This window comes from Vanacampus margaritifer, chromosome 17, assembly GCF_051991255.1.
Source record: "Vanacampus margaritifer isolate UIUO_Vmar chromosome 17, RoL_Vmar_1.0, whole genome shotgun sequence".
Taxonomy (NCBI): domain Eukaryota; kingdom Metazoa; phylum Chordata; class Actinopteri; order Syngnathiformes; family Syngnathidae; genus Vanacampus; species Vanacampus margaritifer.
This window is the reverse complement of record NC_135448.1, coordinates 11,041,109-11,059,609: the sequence shown is the minus strand read 5'-3', so window position 1 is coordinate 11,059,609 and position 18,501 is coordinate 11,041,109. Positions and strand designations below refer to the sequence as shown.

At 40.5% G+C, this 18,501-nt stretch overlaps 1 long non-coding RNA gene across 12 annotated transcripts in view; it reads left to right on the top strand.

The window, feature by feature from the left end:
* Nucleotides 1-18,501, top strand: part of LOC144037480 (uncharacterized) — a 70,105-nt gene that overhangs the window by 1,859 nt on the left and 49,745 nt on the right. For 9 of the 12 annotated variants that reach the window (XR_013288914.1, XR_013288918.1, XR_013288913.1 and 6 more), the window contains exons 1-6: nucleotides 365-675; nucleotides 2,278-2,405; nucleotides 4,972-5,057; nucleotides 12,896-13,022; nucleotides 14,729-14,842; nucleotides 15,068-15,115. This is a non-coding gene — a long non-coding RNA (uncharacterized LOC144037480). Of the gene's footprint in view, nucleotides 1-364; nucleotides 676-2,252; nucleotides 2,406-4,971; nucleotides 5,058-12,895; nucleotides 13,023-14,728; nucleotides 14,843-15,067; nucleotides 15,116-18,501 lie in introns of those variants that run through there. The other 3 variants (XR_013288910.1, XR_013288912.1, XR_013288911.1) reach the window with 3 other exon arrangements.

Here is an 18,501-nt window from a genome sequence, read left to right as displayed (position 1 = left end):
TTGTGTCTTAAAAAAACGCCCAAAAAAATAAACCTTTTTTTGGGCGTTTATTTTGTGTGTGTTGCCTTTTCGTTTTCCATTTTGTCACTGGCCACTTGATTAGGTACACCTGCATAATGTACCCTGACCCAAAAAAGCCTGTAAAGGCCACGGCAGTGAATGAAATTGTGAAATTTATAGCCTCTTACAGTTATCAGTTATTTTCTCTATCTGTCAGCGAACTAAAAAAATTACCCACAAAAAACTTTGAAAAGTAGAGCGATCATGACAAGCAGGAAATCAAAATGGCGCATGCGTGCGATGGCGCAAGCGGAGATACGTGCGTCATGATAGGTATGGTTGTCACGTGATAGGCCATGAGACGAGGAGCAAGTAGTTAGCTGACTGTCCAAATCGCCCCAAAAACGTGGTACATTTTATAAAGGCTACGCGGCCTACTACTGTAAGACTTACCTAATATAATGCGGGACTATAGTGTCTGAAATGTTAGGAGATAGCATAATGGTGGACATTTGGACACAGCCTAATCTTGTAGGCTATCTATCTAGTATCTATTTTCGCTAGCATAGCAAGCTAGTTTAGGTAGCTGTCTGAGCTAGCTATCTAATTTGATTTTGCTGCCGTTTTTTTTTCTTCTCAGTGTCAATGGCAACTGACGCAATATCCACCTGCTAGGTAAGTATAAAGCACTATATGCTTTAATGTCTGTGGAGATTAAGTTATCCAGGTCGTGGTAATCTGCAAAGGTTGATTCAAGGCAACTAGTGTTTTATTTGTTCAAGAAAACCACAAAGTCATTAGACAAGAGCAGCAATAAACTTGTGTACGTGTCTGTGTTTTTACTTTGGACATATGCTATACAAATGGCATTAGGTAATCAGTATATATTTTTATTTTTTACTTTACAACAAATTTGGCTAATTATGTACACATTGTATACCCCAAATTCCATGAAGTCTATATTGTATTTACAGCTGTGGCTTGAATTAATGTTGATTTCCAAAGAATGTTTAATGTCCACATTAATCAATAATTTATATTTCATAAGGACAGTTAAATTGTATTAAATTATTTTCATTTTCACTTAGTTGTCTCCATGAGGGGTAGCATGGTGATAGAGTGGTTAAGGCCTCACATTTCTGAGGTTGGGGGTTCAAATCTAGCTTCCTTTGGAGCATTCTAAAAGCTTACTGTAAGTTTATCGGAGTCTAAATCATTCTTAGGTGTGAATGTGAATGGATGTTTGTCTATATGAAACCTTTGATTGGCTGGTGACCAATTCAGGGTGTCCTCACCTCCCACCTTAAATCAGCTGTGACCTTATTGTCTTAGAAGTAGTATAGAAAAGGGATGGATGGATATCAACAAGATGCATGAGGATTTCAAGACAATCCAGTTTTTTAAAACTCAAAGCCCGAGGCCAGACACAATCTGCCAAATCATTTTTTGTGACTTACTACAGCAATTAAGTCATGTCAGGGAAAGCCTACTAGAACATCTGAGGTTAATCAGCAGCACTTTAAATGGAAGCTGTTTTTTTGTGACTCCCATTTAACATGAGTTTTAATGTGATTGGAACACAGCCTCATCCCAGTAAAAAAAAAGAGCGTGTTTGCTCACGTTTGCAACCATCTCCTTTTTCTTTTCTTTTCCTTTAACTAATGCTCTTGAAGACTACTAGAATTTCACAAGTTATAGGCCACATTAATGCTGATTTGTTTTTTTAAAAAAGTTTTTTTTTTTTTTTTGCCATAACCTGGGACTTGAACAGGGGTGTGTAGACTTCTTGTATCCATTTTATATTCATTAATTAGTTTTTTTCCACAGCCATAACAATAATAAGGGAAACATAAGCAATCATAAAGGAAAAGCAAAAATATGGCCCAGACTCAAGATTAGTTTGTCACCTCTACATGCTTAATTTTGAGCTAAGCTTTAAATATAGAAGCCAATTTAATCAGTGCCTTATGAAAATTGGAGCTGCATGAATTAACATACTTGCCAGGCTATCTGCGGCCATTCTTGCTGCACGTTTAACTCCACACAACATATCGTCCGTCTGTGGTCACCTACTTGCTAACACACACACTATAAGCAATTCAAAACGTGCAACAAAGTTACTACTGCGAGTCTCCTAGTCAGGTAACAGCAACAGAAAAAAAAAAAAAAGACCAGACACAAGTCAGTCATCAGGGTCGTCGAGGTATTGGCACATGTGCGCTCATTGACCACTCCCCTGTTGTGATTGACAGCCAAAATGAATTCCTCCATCGACAGATGTGCGTCTCCGCATGCCGATAAAGCCGGCAAGCCTACAGAGCCATTGACAGTATGATGGAGGGAGAGACGGAGGAGAAGGTGACGACGGAGATGACATCATGTGATCACTGGCTTGTTTGCACAAGGTACATCTCCACCATCTAATGATTATTATTATTATTATTATCATTAGGGGTGTAACAAAAAACGATTTGAATTTGAAAATTAGTTTTTATTTAAAAGATGCAAATTCCCTTGAATAGTCACCGATACCAAGTACTGACACCACTAGTACTTTTGATACATAAAATTTCACAAAGAAAACAAAGAAATAATTGTAATGAAAGACCTATACATCCAAATATAGAATTCTCCCTTAAATAGTATTGCATTGAAATTGATAAAAAAAAAATATATTCTGCTCATTTCTAGGTCCTGATTGTATAACGGCCACAAATTGTGAGTACTGCTACCTTAAAATAAGGCTGGGAATCGGTCTTACGTATACCGATACCTGGTATCTTTACTCGCCCATCCTTAATGTTGATACATGGGGTGATACAATGATAACATTCAAGAATAGCACATAGCTTTATGAGTAGAACAACTCAATTCAGTTTGATTCTTTGGATTACAATTTTATTTGATACGCATAGCTGCCGCTGTTGTCATGTTTAAAGTGGAAGTCAACCTTAAACATTTCTTGACAATAATATGTTGTGTGACCTCACTCGTCTAAACATGATATTCTGATTAATATTACATTTGGGATATAAGAGTTATGAAGCAAAATCCAGCCATTTTTATCCATCTCATCCATCCCGCTGACATCACAGTAGCTCAGGGCTCAGGCAACAACAAATCACAGCTCACATGTTTTCTGAAGCTGAGCTGTGATTGGTTGTTACCTGAGACCTGAGCAACATTGATGTCATCTTGAGTCGCAAGTGGCAAAATGGCCGCCCCCTGAGATGGATAAAAATGGCTGAATTTTGCTACTTAACTCATATTCCACTAACGCAATATTAACCAGAATACCATATTTAGACCAGTAGGGCTGCATAGAACATATTATTGTCAAAATGTTTTGGGGTTGACCTTCTGCTTTGAGTAAAAACATTTAAAACTCCCAAAGCCCAATTTATTCAAGGCAAATAAATAAAAAAACAAAACAAATTGTCAGTAATATATACCTAAGGGATACTTGACTCATTTAGCCATTTTCAGCATTAAAAAGTTAATATTTTGTTCAGAATTAATTTGACAACATAATATTTCATGTACGATTAATACCTTTAAAAACACATTTTGCCACTTGTTGTCAACTGAAGATGACATCACCTATAGGTAATCACGGCTCACTTGTTTTCTGGGTTTGGTCAGCAAACTGAGCCATGATTGGCCGTAACCTATTTCCTCAGAACAGGTAATGTCATCTATAGTTGACAGCAAGTGGCAAAATTAGGTTTTAAAAGGTATTCATTGTTTATGAAAAAAAATGAAGTTATCACATTAATTATAGACAAAATATTATCTTCTTACTGCTAAAAATGGCTAAATAGCTAAAGTATCCCTTTAAATACGAATTGATATCTCGATGCATGGGGTGCGGTACAATTCAAGAATGCTACATTTTAAAATGTATTGATTAAATTTGTTTCAGTCAAAACCAATTTTCAGATTCATAGAGTTTGTCATTACACCCCTAATCATTTTATTTAGTAGATGCTAATCTTTTGGTCTTTAAATGCATGTACAGTAGATCGCTAGCAGCAAAGTATGAGCGAGGGAAGCGAGCAGAGGTTAGGTGTTCGAAGACGACTGACTTGTTCACAACTCACCTTGTCGATCATCCTGCGGTTCTGCCCCAACCTCTCCACGAAGCAGTCCGGCTCGGCCCGACGCGAGCACACAAAGACATGTGAACAGAGCGGCCGCTTTATTATCAGCGTTGAGGCCCAGAAAGGCGAGAGGATGGGTAGAAGGGCCGCGGTCTCAAACTCCATCCATCACGCACGTCCTGACCTTGGCTTGACCCAAGCGTGGCAGCCAATGAGGCGCCCTCTTCCCCCTTCCAAACAACTCGCGCACACTTATCTAGCCGCACATTGGAATAGAAGGGATCGGGTGACACCGAGTGGAGGCTGGATGCTCTTTGTGTCGGCCGTCGCTCCTTCGTCTTTGTTTTTACATGACTAATGTGAGTAACAACACCTGACAAACAGGCTGTTCATCCTGTCTCCCCTCTCAGACTCGTGGCCCCCCAACACCCTCGAAGGAATAGCTTTGTCGGTCACAATAGAAAACAGTAGCGCGCTCCTCCATCCATCTCCATAGATTCCCATTGTGAGGGGACGACGTGTCATTTCGCCAGCAAAATGCTACAGAGGAGAAGAGCCCATTCAAGCAAAAAGAACAAAATGCTGAGAAATGAAGCACATGGTAAGGGCCACTAGGGGCCACTTTACCATATACAAAAAGAGGCTTTCCCTCTTGGAATTCAGGAGAATGGTATCATCTCCATCCTGAGGTGACTTATATATTCACTTTTAACATTTCACCTAATAAGAAAATAAATGAGTCACTTGTGATGTTACACACCTACGCCGTCTCATTCAAGCATGGCCTTGCAGTCGAAGCACTGCAAACAAATCAAATGGGTGGCATTGGCGTTGCTATGACAACCTCTCAAACAAGTTTCCGTTTTCTTAGGGCGAGATTGCGGCTTGCTTCATCTGAAAAGGCTTTGGAGTTGAAGGGTCACGGTTCAAGTCTTCCTGGTTGCCATTGAGCAAGAGGTGGAGTACTATCTGACGTCTCTATTTTCATGCGTGCGTGCGTGTGTGTGAGATTTGGTTGTATGTGTGTGAGGTGCAACACACAATATACACTAGTGTCAATTAAAATTTCGCTGTTCGCATTATAAATCACATAAGGATTAATTCAAACAAATGCAAACAATTGGGCCAGTAAGGGGCATTTATTGAACAGCTAGGGCACACTACTAGTGCAACATTATTAGTAGTGTTCCCCCCCCCCCCACTACTATATGACAAAGAGCACTAGTACAACAGCTAGGGTGCACACAAAAAAACACCTGATGCTAGTGTGCAAAAATGTCATATAGCATTAGCAAGTCATAATGACTCAAAGCCATGCAGTAGTATGCTCTTTGTCCTCACTAGTACGAAAATTGGGTGCACTAGTAGAAACGATAATACTGCCACTACAAGAAAGGTGAGGGTGCACTAGTAGAAATACATGCTACTAGTGTGCGGAAATGTCCAATAGTTGTGGCAAGCTTTTAGAGCATTAATTCAAAAGCGTTGCTATTTAGTCTTTATCTATTCTCTTTTTCCAATTCAGGCGCGCTAGTAGGATGACTGTATCTTAATAGTATGGTAATTTTTTTCCATTACTGCCTTGCACAACTCACCCAAAAAAATTTAAAATTTGACCAATCTAGTTGGTAGTTGTGTTTAACCAATTCTTTGGTTAGAAGAACCTATCTAGAACGATAGCGTTTTCAACCATTCTATGTTGGTGAAAGGGCCAATCAATACAAATTGTTTTTTTAAATTTTTTTTTTTAGGGGGCACAATGTCATGTGGAGAACATGCAAATGGTATACAGGAAGTCCAGAGCTAGGATTTGAACTTTCAACCTCAGAAGTGTTAACCAGTAGGCCACGGTCAGCAAAACAGTTGGGCTAGTGAAGTGTACTTTAACCAATTTGGTTGTTTGGTTAACCAATATAGTTGGTAGTCCAAAAACCACCCAGATTGGTCAATTTTTGACCCATTGATTGGTTAATCATCTCACCAATATCACCCTAACCAACTAGATTTGTATAAAACCATTCAGAGTAGGGCAATTTTGGAACACTAGTAAGACAGCTACGTGTTACTAATGAGGCCAAACTAGTTGATATATTTCTGTGCTGGTGTATGTACTGTAATTTTGTAACTAGTGAAGTTACGTAAGGGTTGTTTGTCCGTTCCCCCACTTGCTAGATAATGAGGATGGAGCTAGAAACAAATGAGCAGGTCTCTATTTGCGTTCTTGAGACTTGGATCTCAAATCAAAAGTTAAAATACATTAAAAAAATAAATAGGCGCAATTTATCGAGACCGGCACAAATGTAATGTAATGTTCTCTGACTAGTATATGCTGCCAAAATGTTTATGAAAATAGGTTGTGCATTTTTACCCCCCAGCGTTAATGATTTATCTTGCGCAACACATCAAATATCAACAAATCTTTCCTTGGCAGAGACCTCCGACATTGTGCTTCCACCAGTACGTTTTTGCCTTTGGTTACTTCGCAAGGCTGTTAAACACACACAGCTGAACCATGGCCTCTACCTCCAAACTGCAACGCCAGCAGCACTCTTGTCAATAACACTCTGCAGCCTGAGCCAAGACTTTGATACGGAGGACCTGAGGCTTTGTTCTCCTGACGGCTGAAGCAGCACGTGTTGCCACATAGCCTCCAGGGCGTAATTGCTAACATATCGCAGACGGGGGGGAAAAAAAAGCTACAGTGGCTTACTCCACACACAGATACAAACACAAAAGGCCCAGGGCAGAAAAGAAGTTGAGATGAAATGTCTTCATGTTGGCGAGTGTTTGGATCATGGCGTGATTGTCAGGATGTTTTAGCTCACCTGTGAGCCACCTGTCTGCTCGGCGCGCAGGGAGAGCAATGGCGCTCACGTGCTCACTGGAAACACAATCTGGGAGGGATTAGGCTGCAATTTATGTGCTAACTGACACAAAAGGGGACCGCTCAACCCTTGATGGTCATTTACAAGAGGTGACAAATGCGCTCACTTACCAGGTGCACAAATGAAAGTAGTAGCAGTAATCACAGGTGGTTAGTTGCAGGCCACATTTACTCAAGTAATTTAATGAATAAAATCAGTCATAGTACCATTAATGCAATTTTTTTTTGCCTTTACATAAATATTTTTATAAACTAACAATACTGTTTCTTTGTCACACTGAGGTGAACTTATTAAAAAACTATCTCCAATGCATGCGCAGCAGGTAAAGATGTAGCAGAACTCATATTGTGTTTTTAATGATGAAAAAATGTCAGCGTTGTTGATAAATGTCTTCAATATAATCAAATATTTATATTATTAATCATCATTGCCCATTGTACTGCTTCATAAAAAAAGTTAATTTAAGATAAGTTATTGTGGCTGTAGTTGCCTTGTCTTGTTACTGCCACCTACTGTAGTGGATGTGCAATTGTGGTTGAAAGGTGCCATATAAATAAATTATTGTTGTTATTATTATTATTTATTTTAAAATATATAGAATTTAATGCATGCAGCCAATGTCCATACTTTTTTTGTATGTAAAACCAACCAACTATAATTTTCAGTGCAGTTGCTCAGTAGTTATTTATTTGTTTTAGAACTACTTTGTGGTTTTAAGTCGCTTTATTCCAAACTAGCAGCACACTTTTGTCTTTGGCAACTCGACCCATCTTTGCCAAATACTTAGGTACACCTGCACCATCAAATGAGATCCAATAAGAGAGCTGAAGCAAAAAACAACTCAGCACTTTTTGATTGACATTGACAGAGATAATTAATTTTCTAGATTTATTATCTTGGGTGTAATCAGAGCTGTTTGTAATATTTTGTCTAGCAATCAGTTGCCAATCAGAGATCCGATAGCAGTAATGACACACGATTGTAAAGCCGCTGTGTATTCAAAAGCAGGTTGTGTTGAGATTGAAAGAGATGTTTCAGTGACAGGTAGTCTGTAGTGTAACTCTAAGCCTGTCGTTGGTACACGCCCTGAAGCGCATCCCACTGTGGAAGTGTGAGAAGCGCACTGAAAGTATGCACTGATCGACTGCCTGCCTGTCCCCTCCAGGCAAGGACCGGTCGAGATTTGCATCTCACACAAGCGATCTGCACAAATCCAGACAAATTGATGTGAAGTGGAGGCTTTCAAATGCTTCATCGGTGTCAACAAGCACTTCCTTACAATTCCTTATTTACACGTTAATGAGATGCTGATAGCAATGACCACTGATAAGTGTAAACGTGGCACACTTTTTTCCATCTTCTACAAATACTGTTAAACTCTTTTGGAACAATGTATGCTTGCTTTCTGATAAGGAGGGAATGATAAGACTGATACAACTCTTGTTATCTCTGGTTTACAAAAAAGATTATTCCAGTGGCTTGTTGGCTTAGTTTAGCACTATAGCTGTTTTCTGATGGTTGCCTGGCAACTGCTTGGCAACAGGACACAGTGTAGCACAACACTGGCGTGGGCAGGATGGTTGGATTTGAACAGGAAAGAGTGGGAATTAAATACAAAATGAAATAAAATAAACACAGAGGAGACGTTTTACAGATGCACCACTTTTATGGGAAATGTATCATGTAGTTACGTTGCTGTGGCTATTGTAGCACATAAACGTGGTCTAGTTATGTGCATCAGGGAGTTTAATCTCTTTTGGTATTTTATCAGACGAGCACAGTTCGAAATGTATTACCGCCGTTGGGGGCGTGGACAGACGACTAGCTTCCCGGCTAATGGCAGCGCCTCATTTCTTTTAAAGTCAGCGTGAGAGGCACACAGTCTTCTGCGGAAGCAGAATTCCCTTGGCACAAACGATATAACATTTGACATGACTTCTGTGTATGTCATCTCAGTCGGACTACTACTGTGTGCAAACTGGGTGTTGACCTCTCCCACACTCTAAAACAGTTGGGTCAAAAATAACCCAAATTGGGTTAAAAATGGACCGACACTTTTTGAGCAATTACGCAAATTAAATTAATAATCCACAAAGCAATCTTTTGTGGGGTTTGTTTTGTGGGTTATTCATTTGACCCAATGTTTTGGGCAAATGGAATAACCCAATTAAATTCAGTGAAAAATGAACCGACCCTACTTTTTGAGTTATTTAATCCAAAAGGTTGGGTATTTAAATAACCCATAAAGCAACCCAATTTGTTGGGTTGTTTTATGGGTTATTCATTTGCCAAAATGAACTGACCCAACTTTCTGAATTATTTAATCCAAAAGGTTGGCTCATTATAAAAAAATCCATAATGCAACCCAATTTTTGGGGGTTCTTTTGTGGGTTAATAATTTGACCCAACTTTTTGGGCAAATTGAATAACCCAATTTAACTCAGTCAAAAATGAACCGACCCAAGTTTTTGAGTTAATTGAACAACCCAGAAGTAGATTTGGTCCCTTTTTGACCCAATTTGTGTTATTTTTGACCTAACTGTTTTCAGAGTGTATGTGTTACACATGCTCACCTGCTTGCAAGTGGACACTGTGGCCAGTCGCCCTCATCTTCACCCCTCCCCCTCCCCTTCCTCCCCCAGTGGTCGTTATCGTTTCAGCTCCATAGAGACTCCTCTAATGACAGCACTTGTCTATAACGTCGCCATCACGCCTTATGTACGTGTGTGTGTGGGGAGGGGATTGTGCACATGTTTGCCCTGTAATGACAGTGGCTGTCTATAACAGCTCGTCCTGGCAGGGATCATTCGGTCCACCCTCTCTCCCTTGTCCGCTGTCCAGTGTCACCAATGTCCGGGTGGACGATGATGTGATCTTTAGTCCCATCCGCGATCTATAGACTGGCATTTGGCTCAGGGAGCGTCCCCAGGCACTGACATGCATGCTAAACTTGGAGCGCTTCTGCCGATATTCCCACCCCCACCTCGGCTCAGCAGCCTCCTCCAAGAGGAAGTTAACGCCAGACGCGGCAATATTGTGACATGCCGCATTAGATGCAAAAGTGGCAGCTCGCCACTGAAGTTCACATCTCTCTGGAGGAAAGGATGACCTCTGTGTAGAGCCTCATCTCATCAAGTATGACGTACAAAATGTAGTGCACAGTGATGATAAACAGCTGACATAGAGAACTATGCAAAAGTTATTTTTCAAAACACAACTATGAATCACGCAAAAAGTAAAGAAAATTGGAAAATGCTAATGTAGTATGACCTTCCCTTACCCCAAATGTTTATTGCTGACATACAGTATCTTATTTCAATAGCACACATTGAAATGTGCCTCGGACTGCATGACAAAGTTTATTACTTTAAAGATGAATGAAAGGTAACGTGAAATATAATTGTTTAACCTTAACTCGTACCCCTAAATGATTGGAATATATGGCAAAATATAACAGTTTAATGATTCTGGACTTTTTTCAGTTGAGTTGTATGGGTTAAAATGTGCCATTAGTGGTGGGAAAGGTTTTGAAAGGATTTATCTTGGTCTCAATTTTTGTATCACAAAAACCTGGCATTTGATAAGGAGTGTACACTTTTTATATACACCGTAACACACTTGCACTAGGTGTAAATGTCAGCGTGGAAGCATATTTGTATACTGTATGCATGTACCCTGAAATACCCCATCTACAGTATATACTTTAACAGTTTGCTTCAAAATTTGATATCCACCAATACATGCAAATGCATCCTATGTTATTTATATTAAGACTTTAATGTAGTAAAGTGGGTATTAGTAGCCTACTTCCCAAGTAGGATCCCACAGTGCTCCTATATTTCCAAAATCCAAATTTTTTTTTAAATAGAGCATCAGTAGGATGTATGCTTCCTCCAACCAATATCATGTGATACATTTCCTTATGTATGCTAATGTACATCAAGTAGTTTAATATAATGCAGAAGAAATAGAAAAAAGCTATTAGTAACACCCATTTCTTTTTATGTAGTTTTAATTCTGCTAACAAATAATTTTGGACTCATATGAGCCGCTAATCAGTGTATTTGAGTGCATCTGGCTTCTAATGCCTTCCATTATTTCATGCCTTCCTCACAAATACATGCCTCGCTGATGATGACCACTTTGCACTGAGTGAATGCTGAGAGCAGATCCATCCTAATGTGACTCTCAAGTCCCAGCGTGGCTTGTTGTATTATCATATTAGCATTCTTCAGTGCTCCGTGTTTTTTATCGCTAATGAAGGCTTAAATGCTCTTTGGCGTATGTGTTCTCAGTGGTGCGCGTGGTCCGCAGGGAGCGCCTGTGTCCTGTCCTGCATTGATGCCATCACGCTCTCATCTGCATGCCTGACAGCTCAGACCGTCTTTCATCCGCACACAATCTCCCTTCCTTTATCATCTTCGTCTCTCAGTCTGCTTGTGCTCTGCTGCAGTCCCCTGTCACCTTCCATTACTTCCCACTCATGTTTGTCTCGCTTCATTCTCTTTTTGCAGTCTTTTTCGCAGTCTTGCCTGCTCTCGGGCTTTGGGTCAATACTGCATGTGTTGAGGATTCAGTGGTTGTACTTTCTAGATAAACACCCTGTTAGCAGGATTATCCCTGTTGTCCTAACAATGTAAACCCAGGATTAGGCCCTACTCTCCAAGGATGCAAGAATGTGTGTGTGTGTTTGCGTGAGTGTGTTTGCGTTTGTGTGTGTGCGTTTGTGTCTTGCTGTCTGTAAAGTCCGAAAGAGAAGTACCATTATTTCAGCACACACGGGAATGGAAGAAGGTTACGTTACGTCATGATAGCCATCTGTCCATTCATCCAGCCACCATCCCTCTTCCACCATCCATCCACCCATCCATACATCCATCATAATTCTTCCATTCATCCATCCCTCTTTATTCAGACATCCTTCTGCCTGTCCATCCATCCTTCTGTCATCCGTCCATCCAGCTTCCCCTTATCCATCCATCCACCCATCCATCCATGCATCGCTCATTCCTCTTCCATGCATCCATCCACCCCTCTTCCATTCACGCATCCGTCTGTCCATCCATCTTCCCCTCTTCCATCTGTCCATCCATCCATCTATTCATCCCTCTTCCATTGAGGCATCGGTCTATCCGTCCGTTCGTCCATCCATCCATCCGCCCCACTTTCCTCCATTCATCCATCCGCCCCTATTTCACCATCCATCTGCCCCTCTTTCCTCCATCCATCCATCCATTCATCCGCCCCTGTTTCACCATCCATCTGCCCCTCTTTCCTCCATCCCTTCATCCATCCATCCGCCCCTATTTCACCATCCATCCATCCATCTGCTCCTCTTTCCTCCATCCATCCATCCATCCATCCATCCATCCATCCATCCATCCATCCATTCATCCGTCCCTATTTCACCATACATCCATCTGCCCCTCTTTCCTCCATCCATCCATCCGCCCCTATTCCACCATCCATCTGCCCCTCTTTCCTCCATTCATCCGCCCCTATTTCACCATCCATCCATCTGCCCCACTTTCCTCCATCCATTCATCCACCCATCCGCCCCTATTTCACCATCCATCCATCCATCCATCCATCTGCCCCTCTTTCCTCCATCCATTCAACCATCCATCCGCCCCTATTTCACCATCCATCCATCCATCCATCTGCCCCTTTTTCCTCCATCCATCCATCCATTCATCCGTCCCCATTTCACCATCCATCCATCCATATCAACGTCCTAACACAGACTAAACTATTGCTTGGTTTTGATCTATAGCCAATAATAGCAGTAGTAAAGTATACATTTGACCATTTTAGGCTGCATTTTAAATGTAGCACTTTTATTGGCTTTCCATTTATTGTGCAATAGTGCGCCTATGCCCTCTATTTAAGTAAAAATATTCTTTTTATTAGGTTTATAATGGACTTTAGGCGATTCAGGTCTGAGCTGCTGCAAAGGAATGAAGGTGTGGAAGAGAGTGAAGAAGGACTTGGGTGAAGCTCTTTGGAGCTGCCAGTGGTGGCGATTGAAAGGCCAAAGGTGAGCCCCCCTCATGATATCTCCTATACCGCAGGGGCAGTCACGACCGGGTCAGCGGAGGTTCAGGTGTCAGTGAGCGACGGCTGACTGACGAGACCAAGTGGGACCTCTCCCTGAAAACGCTGTCCCGCTTGGACCTTTCATCCTTCCTTGCCTCCCTCTCGCCGTCGCTCCTCTGTGACCCGTCCCGCCCCCCCTTCAGACTTCTCTTTACTCTCGGTCGAACCACACAACTTCAACCTTGTCATCCGCTCATCCTTTCCTCCTTCCTCCCCCCTCCTCACCTTCTTCTTCACCCCGAAAACTAAACATTACCACAGGCTTTCACTCAGCGGGTCGGCCTGACTGGGGCAGCTCTCTGTGGGGTTGCATGTCTTCAGTCCACACATGCACACACATTTATGTAAATGTTTCATTACATCTTTAAAAGGGACACCACAGAAGAAATTACACTTTGCTTAATTTTGAAGTTTAAAGTTTGAAGATTATTTGCATTGCCTCAGATAGCTAATTGTACAGCCATTAATGTCAAACTACTGGCAACAAAAGTGAATACACCCCTATGTGAAAAATTCCCCAGTTGGGCCCAATTAGTCCTTCTTACCTCCTCGGTGTCATGTGAGTTGTTGTTTGGGAATTGAGAGAAGGTGCGTTAAATTTTGTATTAGGCCTATCGCTCTCACACACTCATACGGGACAATGGAAGTTCAGTACGGCACCTAACGGCAAATAACTCTGAGGATCTGAAGCAAATATTTTTTCTCTACATAGAGATGCTCTATAGCTATAAAACTGTCAAACAATATTCGAAAACAGTTTTTGCGACACGTATAGAAGCTTTTGACATTTTCACCTAGCGGTGTACTCACTTTTGTTGCCAACCAGTTAGACATTAATGGCTCTGTGTTCACACATTGCAAATAATTTTTTTGACTTCCCCTTGAAAATAAAAAAAATAATAATAATTATGCAGCAGGTATTATGTTATGGTCAGCCAATTGGTATTTTGTATAAAATGGGTTCTCTGGTGGAGGTCCATTAGAAATAAGGAAAATACTTGAAAAATTTTATTGTACTCTATGGAGCAACAACATACACACATTTTTATTGACTTGAGGGCAATTGTTGAGTCACTGTTATTGAATCTGTTCACATCCACAGATATATTACGGCCATTTTGTGCTATACGAGACACTGCACGTTTTATTTATTGCAGCTTTAACGCCGATAGGACACTTTTAAATCTACCCGTGCAGCCACTATATCATCGTGATGCACCTATTTATGTCAATAGATAGCATTAAAGCCTTATATATTGCTACTTCAGGGAATGCTTCAGCTGTCTACTTCATCATCCACGACTGTTTTCTAATTACAAATCCCAAGAATTCAAACACGTGAGCCCTGTAAGGTTAAAATCCTTACATCATAACTATGGACAGTTTGCAAGTTCTTGACTGCTTTTGACCTACTACGGAACCACAGCTCATAGATTAGCCACATTAGCCAAAATGCAGCTATAATTTGTCACCATAGCAACAACACTGAGTAGTGTAGTACATCGCTTGTTTCAAAAAGATTATTTTATTTACACCCAAGGCTCTGATACTTAATATGTTTAAATATGACACTGAATTATGCTAGTAGGCTAATGATTAGTTCTCACATATTTGTTCCTAAAATCTAATTTTCTTTCTTTGCCTCAGCTTTTTGTCACATTAAGCAACCGTCTCCTGTACATCTCATCACTCTCAAACCTCCTCGTCATGGCTGCAGGTGTGCAGGAGAACCTGAAGACAAGCACACAAACGCGCCTGCAGGTATGCACGCTGGCAGGTGCAGCCTTCTTTCTGCGCTGTAGCTTTTCATTAACTTGTCTCGTACAATCAAAGTTTGTCAGCGAGAGTGACACGGAGAGAAAGAACACGGGAGGAAATGGAGTTTTCACAGATATGGCTGTGTTGTTGTAGCCCCATCGAAAATGGAACTTCCTTCTCCTGTCTGATAACATTGTTTCTGACTTTTTGTTGTTGTTCCTCCTGCAGTGTCTTCGGGCCTTTTGCGGCCGCTACGTCAACAACAAGCAAATACAGGTGAGGAAATGTTGCAGTGCACTGGGTGATGTGCATACTATGCTGTCAACTCATCTTATAGTTACTGTCCGCACACCTGCATATATTTAAGAAGTGCAGCTACCTGTGTAAAAAACACACACACACAAAACAACCGGAGAAACTGATTTATCTCCTAGTATAAGTAACAAATACAGACTCTGAAATGTACTTAAAGTGACAGTTTGTAGCATAAAAACTGTTTGCAAGATTCTCAGATGATTGTGAAAGTGCATAGTCATTATAGTCACAGTTAATATATATCTAGATTCACCAAAATATCAATGCTAGCAATACTAAGCTATCATTAGCACTGTAAACAAACCGATGTTAGCTACAGTTGCTACATTGATAACATGACTTATTTGTAGTATGTGGTTTTATCACATTTACACAAATGTTTTGGTGTATAAGTTTTATTTTTTGGAAGGTACAATCAATCATGATAAAAAAAAGAGGTAATGAATGTTTGTGTCAAAGTAGCAATCCTTTGTTGACAAAGTAACCGGTAGAAAGAAGCGATATCTGCTTTCAAATTTAGCGATTAAAAGTATTCGGAAAAATATAAATACTCAAGCAAAGTACTAATAACTAAAAAAATGAAAAAATTAACATAAGTACAGTGAAACTGGAAAAGTATTTGTACTTTGGTTGTGCCCATCACTTGTGTTGTCATATGACATATTAAGAATTACAAACCTGGAAAAGCACTAAATGAAGTTCTTAATGCTGTGTTCGTTTGGCATCAACTTTGCTGTAAGCTTTTCATCTAAAGGTCAAGGTTATTATTACCAAAAACTAATTTATCTACCGAGATTCCACCAGTCTTGGTGTTTACCACTATGATTTGAGTCAACTCAAGTCAAACATGAGGAAAATGTTCCAAAGATGCATGTGGAAGTGAGGATACAAGGTAGAGATTTCTTTGGAGCTTTATTTATTTATCATTTTTATAATCATCATTATTTAGCAAAACCTTGCTATGATGAATTAATTGATATGTTTTGTTGCAACCTGAATTTTTTTTTACCTTGCTACTAGTTAACATTGAACTGAAGCACTCCTTTGTCTTGTCAAGGTCAAAAATGAATCAGCTAATTAATGGTCGTTAACTTCCGCCAAAATTCAAAACCATCAGATTAAAACTGCCACAGGATTTTTGTGGTCTATTTTTAGGTCCTTACACCTCATCAAGGGTTTTAATGCAGTACATGACTTGATGGGGTTTGTTGCATCGTGACTTTTGAGAAACCCACAAACAGCACCATATTTATTAATTCAGTTGCCACCGTATGTTGGAATAATGACAGTACTTATTGTATACAATACATACCTGATGCCGTATTTTCTTTGGGTGAGGTGAGCGACTCTGCTAAAGGTTAAAGGTAGGATATTCGAACCAGGCGCTCTTTACATAGTAGCTTCTCTTTAACTTTCTCATCTTTTTCCATCTTAAGAATGCTTGTTTTGCTTCATGGTGGAAATGCCATCACTGTCTAACACATATACACACACACACACACACACACACACACACACACGTTGAGCCACATGTAGGGCGTCGGCGTCTTGACGGGGTGATCTGCCGGTCAATCGGCTGTATTGATTATTGGGACAGCAGAGGTTGGTGGAGCGGCAGCAGTAATTAGGGCTTTTTGGTGTGGATTAGCCGAAAGAAAAGGTCACCTGCTCAACATTGGTGGCAGGACCACTGGCAGTGACAGGGGAGTGGGTGTAGATGCGCGTTTGTGTAACCCTGTTGTGTTATGGCCACAATTGACAGAGTCAAATATAAGAGGAAATATACAACTTCATACTGGCTGAAACACTTTAAAAAACACTAACATATGATATAATACGTAAAGTGATACTTGACTTATTATTTCAGCAGCAAAAAGTTAATATTTTGTCCAGAATTAATTTGGTAACTTTATTGTTTTTCATGTACCATTAATATCTTAAAATTAAAAAAATTCCCCTTCCTGTTGACTGAAAATGATATCACCTGTGCTGAGGTAGTGGGTAACGACCAATCATGGCTCAGTTTGCTGACCAAACCCAGAAAACAGCCATGATTGGTCGTTACCCACTTCCTTAGCACAGGTGATGTTATCTTTGGTTGACAGCAAGTGGAATTATTATTATTTTTTTATTGTACAAGAAAAATAAAAAAAGTTATCAAATCCATTCAGGACAAAATAAAACAATTTTACTGCTGAAAATGGCTCAATGAGTCAAGTATCCCTTTAATATTGGCTCCATGAAATTGTATTGATTTATTGCCCAAATTCATTTTTTTCCCATTTTGTATCATTTCTTTAGCTGCACTGCTCCAGTACAAGAATAATGTTTTTATCAAATCCTAAATGTGTGGCCTGTTTTTAAAAAATGCCAGCTTAACCTTGTGTTGCTGCGGTGACACTTATACTAGCGCTACAACTTTCCTCTCACTGGGCTAGCACTTTTACAGCATGCAGGTTAGAGTGTATTTTGGGAGGTCGCGACCCTCTCGAGCTGTGATCTGGACAAACAGGACAGAGGAGCTGCTGCAGGACACTTTTTTTTGTCTTGCACGGCTCTGTCAAAAACAAGACAGAATTCCCTGCACAGAGACAAAGAAATCAAGGCAGGTAGAATTTTTGAGCAAAACCGTGAACTTTGACAATATTTTGAAATTAGTTTTCATGCTCCATGTGTTAAAAGGTTCATAATTACCATAACATGGATGCAAATTTATGTTAGCTTATCAAGGTTAGCAACTTCGCTTTTCGTTTAGTGACGTTTTTGCATCATATGCTGCTGATGCTATGATTTACTTTCACCATTTTTGAACATATTCTGCGTTAGCGTAGCTATCGCTACGTCGCACGTAATATATGTTCACACCATGTGGAACCAATTGTTTCCCAATAAAAAAAACAACCATGTGGATGATGAAGAAGGTGTCTGTGTGCGTGCATTTATGGAGTGTCAGCTCCTCTGCACAGGATCAGAGTGAGGCGGAGGCAGTAGCCGAGCATACGGCGCTCTCCAACTGCTAAGCTGCAGCACTCCTAGTGGCAGACATGCAGAAGGCACCCTTCACGTCTGCACAAATAAACCAGACATGAGGAGACAAGTGCTGATTGAGGGAGCTCATATGCGAGTGTTGCGTTGCTTTGTGTTGCTTTGTGTGGCCCGTGACGCAAGTGTTTGTGTGCGAGGGAGGGCCCGCTAAAGTTACGTGACCTTTCCATGTCCTTTCTGTCACGCCATGTGTGGAAGAACGCCACCGGAGGGAGTGATCTCTTGCGCCGTGTTTACATGTGTTTTGGATTTGTCCCTTCTTACATGTGAGACGACGTGCTTGACTTTAAATGCCAGCGAAA